This window comes from Etheostoma spectabile, chromosome 9, assembly GCF_008692095.1.
Source record: "Etheostoma spectabile isolate EspeVRDwgs_2016 chromosome 9, UIUC_Espe_1.0, whole genome shotgun sequence".
Classification (NCBI taxonomy): Eukaryota; Metazoa; Chordata; class Actinopteri; order Perciformes; family Percidae; genus Etheostoma; species Etheostoma spectabile.
Window position 1 is genome coordinate 1,075,051 of NC_045741.1, and position 5,107 is coordinate 1,080,157.

The following is a 5,107-nucleotide window of genomic DNA, read 5'->3' on the forward strand; positions in this document are numbered from 1 at the left end:
GGATCATCTGGATGTTTTGCTTCATGCTTGAAACGCATACTGTCGTAATCTGCAATAAAAATCATGCAAACATGAGAGTTGTACACATGGGTCACAGCTTGCTTGTTTTATCTCTTTGTTGGACTGACAAGAATTGGCTAGAAACTTCATCTCTGAAAGTTTCCCACTCACTCTGTTTTGCTCTTGTTCTGGTGTCAGGTTGCGAGGACAAAACGTTTCTTCAGTTGTGTTTCATAGGATTTGTTACTTGGACTTTCTTTTGAGTGTTTCCTCTCATTGCGTGTGCTCCTCCCCCCGCTGTCAAATCTGATCCTGCAGTTTACAAGCACCATTCTGTGACCTTCAGGAACCATGAGTGCAGCACCACCCCACTCCAGTCACAAAGATGGAATTTCACAAAGGTCACAGTAAGACAGGGGAAGGCAAAAACATAGTAGGATAACATAAAAAACACATCAATCTGTAGCTCTGGAGAAAAGGTACTGTCAGTATGTTAATACTGACATGTTGACTATATGTTGATGTTTGTCTCTACTCATGGAGCCTCACTGGACCGTATGCTATTCAAGAGTAAACTAGCCTGGGACAAATGGAAAAAGGATATTCCTGTTTGCCTTAAAGCATGAGGTATGCGAAGACAGGATGATTAACGCGATTTAAACTTTTGCAATTTTGGTGCAAACCTGGTAAAAGTTTTGTATATTTTGAAACTTAAGCAAAAGCAAAAGTGCTTAACAGACATTTTCAGTTCAAGTAGTATACAATTTTAATAAAAAAAGTGGTGAAAATTAAAGAAAAGAGAATTTTTTTTGTAAAAGTCAACAGATTTAGTTATTCAGCTAGAAAACTGTTTCATACTTTAGGGGCAACCGAGCAAAGCAACACTCAGACTGTCCATCTTCATTTAAAAACTCAAAGCAAAGCATTTTGGTTAAAATGTGCATGCCAAGGTTAGATGATTGGATTGATACCATTTTTGTGTCTTTCTGCTATATGAAGCTACAGAGAGTGGAGTGTTAGCTTTGCCAGCATTCAGAGTGGAAGCAGAGGGAAACATGGAAGCAGCTGGTCCATACAAAATAAAAATATAAAAAATAAAGCTACCTAATGAATCACTTTTGCATCTGGATGCTTAACTAAGCAAATCCAAAGTCCCACACATGACCAACTACATTTTGTCTTGATTAAACAAACAAGATATAAGTGTTAATTGATGCTTGGGACAGAGTCATGCTGGCTATTTCCCCTGCTAACCTTACCCCTCTCCTACCTGTAACATATATTTAAGGATCCCATGGCATAAAATTTCACTCTATGAGGTCTTTTATTAACTGCCTGTGGGTCCCCAGTGGGGAGAATAATAGCAATAGGGTAAACCGAGCCCGGGTATCCTGTCTGCCTTTGAGAAAATGAAAGCTCAGATGGGCCGATCTGGAATTGCCGCTCATGAGTCATAAGCCTTTATAAGAGAGACTTCAGATACAGTATTAGAGGACCACTAAGGTCTATATAAAGAGACTTGATATAGTATTAGAGGACCATAAGGCCTATATAAAAGAGACTTCAGATACAGTATTAGAGGACCACTAAGGCCTATATAAAAGAGACTTCAGATACAGCAAAGTGACACACGTTTGTCACGTAAGTAAAGGGGACTACATAGAGCTAAATGGAGCAGTTTGTGAACAGTGTTTTTTCTGGTAAGTCCCTTTGGGGGGACTTTGGGCTTTTTCATTTTGGAAACCTGTGACATGCACAAAAAAGATAAATAACAAAACAAAGAAAAGAGACAAAGCCAAAAAGTAATATGAGCACTTAACTCACTTCCACAGCTAAAAACGCAAGCAAATTCATAACAATGGCACTGTAGGGAGGTACCCATCAACTAGCATCTGCAGTTTAAGATAATATGTTAGTTTTCCACTACACTCACACACAGTGACGCTCACTTTTCCTCAGAGGTGAGAAGGATTATCTGATACTTTGTTTGCTGGCATGTTCTCATGCAGTGCTTTGGTGTAACAGTCTTTTATATAATTTAGACTATGCATAAAGTTGTCAGTTCTGCATGTCAATGACAGTGCCAAGCTTGTTGCTCTCTCTTAGATATATAGGGTCATTATGGGGAGCAACTTGAGGATCAATGTTTCTGCAAGCTGGTAATCAAACTGTTCTCTCTCTCTACACTGTCTTTGATAAGGGAAAATGAATGTGGGTTAGGTTACTGCTATTGTTTGAGTAGATTAAGATAACTTGGTTACATATGATAATAAAGACAATATCTACATTTTAAAAGGTACCTTTCCTGTATCCATATCTTGTGTGTCATGAAGATGGGAATTCCACCCTTAAATCATTGTTGAGGTAATTTCATTTGTAGGGCTGTCTTTTTGGAATTAATTACATTGTGAAGTGTTCCTTTTATTTTGTCCACTTTGTACTTCTTCTACATCAGGTATGCATTAAGAGGTACAGCATGTGGGGTCAGTGTTCTGGAGGGTAAAACTTATGCAACTGGATGCTTAGCGAAGCAAATTCAACCATAACCACAGCCGGAGAACTTGTGTTCTGTGGAAAATTCCAAGATGTAGTATGTTCTCAATTAAGACGGTTCTAATCCTCCGTGAAATTCAAGAACCACCCTAGAATGACAATGCACCTTTTCTGTTCAGTTTGCCATTGGGTTTCATGCCTATCCAACTTTCTAGCCAATCATGTTTAAACATACAGTAATTTGTGTTAGTTGATGATCCTTACAGATTAAATGTATAATTCATTCATGCTGGGTTCAGTCGGTTGAATAGAGATTGTAATGATGTAAAGTAATATTTTTAAAAGAATAGACATGTTTACAGCTCAAACTTAAAAAATTTAGCGTAAGGAAGCATGTATTTGGCTTCCCTTTCTTAACTTCTTTGATGATGATCATGAGAGAAAAACAGTCCTGACTGTGAGTAGGGTAGAAACACAAACACCCAGTAAACTAACAAACCAGGGGTGGCCTCCAGCTCACCCGTAAGAGTGTTTCGCCAATGTTGGCTGAATCCTGCAGCGGCCTGGGTTTGAATCCGTTGCTGCTGGTCATCCCCATCTCTGTTCCCCTTTCATGTCCATCCACTGTCACTTGATAATAAAATGGACAAGCCCAAAACTATTTTTTTTTTTTTAATACCAAACAAACCGCAATGTTTCTAATCCATCAGTGACTTCCTGGGTAATGCTCCTTAAACTCTTATACAGCGTCAGCATCCAAGTTCATTTTTGTGCCCCTAAAGACACTTGCGTAACACCACTATGGCTTTGTTGTGACAGCTTCCAGTGACGCACACAAAGCGCAAGGTCATAAACATTTCAACTCTCTGACCAGCTTTAGTTTTATATCACTTTTATCGATTCTTTAGTTTTAATTCAAAAAGTATAAAACTTGGAAGTTGGTGTACAACTTTGGAAACAATTTATATTTTTTAAATTTTAAGTCACGATGACTTCAAGGGAGATGAAACTCCTTGCAAAGTGGCAAACTGGTGTACAAACTGTACATTGGCACAAGGCACAGTTTGTGACTAATCAGATACAATCTGAAAGAATGTAAATGCTAGGCATAATGTTGACCAACCATATTTCACTTTATGTATTCTAGAACTTATTTCAATTTCACCAACATACAAATGTTACATTTTGCTTATTTGAATGGCATTAGTTAACACAGGGATATTTCAATATTACTGAAAGCTTACATCAGAAATTTACCATCATGTATGGGTGCTGCTATGTGGGAAACAATGATCAACAAAACACAACAAACACAGCTTTGTGAAGGGAATTTGGTAAGTGTCCAATTTTAATCTGCTGCCCTGTCCGGAAATGCACCAAATGCAGACCAGCACTGTCCATTTAAGTACGAATGAGTTCACAAGAACTTTTCAATTACTAACATGCAGCCTGCTCAATCCAGTCTGTACTACAGTGTTAAAGACCTTTCAAACAAAGGATTTTGTCTAATTAGTGATGGACATTTTAAGAGAAATTTAGGAAAGGAACAATATAAGAAAAGCAAGATTTCTCTGCTACTACTTGTATTCTCAAAACAGACAATGCCTTCATCTGTTTAAAGATTGATTTACCCAGTGCATGGCGGTATATCCTTTCACTGAATGCAACATGATTTTGAATAGTTCCCAAAGGATACGAGGTCACCTACTGACGGAAAACTGAATTAAAACTAGAACAGAGAACACCGGGTTCTCAAAACCAGTCAGGCTCCAACCTAATTAAGACTATTACTCAATTGTTTTTTTAATCACACCTGGATACACAACAATAGTCTTCATTGAAAATAGGGTAATTACAATACCTTCTGTTTCCATGAAAAGAGATAAAGGAGCTATAGGCTACATGTTTTTTACTCTCCTTTTTTCAAATACGGAATTAAGAACATTCTGTTATTTTTAAAAGCCACACTTGTCCACAATGCAATGTACTGTATATCCCAAAAAAAACTGTTCTCTGCCGTTTTTTGAATAAGGCCGATGATTTTCCCCAGTCCTATCATATAATACATCCATGCACAGTCTGTGAGTTAAAAAAATAAGGAAAACAGCGACACGGTGAGGCCATAGGCTGTGATATTGAATTCATTATCACTGTAGCCTTTATCACTGCAAGCAGTATGCCAAACACGTTAGGTCATAGGATATTTCGACATTTGTTTTAACTTTCTAAATTAATTACAACGAACGTGTGACCTGTAACCTATTTAAATAACACGTGCCGGCAACTGCTAACATGGCGAATAAGTAGCCTATTTGTGGTTAGTTTGGGAACGTCGGTTTGTTGTCTGCCTTTAAAAGTTGAAGAGTATCAGGAATACGGCGGGGCTCAAAAGTTTGGGCACCCAGGTAAAAATTGTATTAATGTGTAAAGAAGCCAAGAAAAAATCTCCAAAAGTCATCAATGACAGATTAGACATTTGTATACATGTCACAAAGAGTTAAATTTTATTTCCATCATACTATGGATGAGCGAGTACAGCATATCTGTATTGTATCTGTATCTGTTTACCACATGAATTATCTGTATCCGGATCCGTACTCGGACTGGGCGGGGC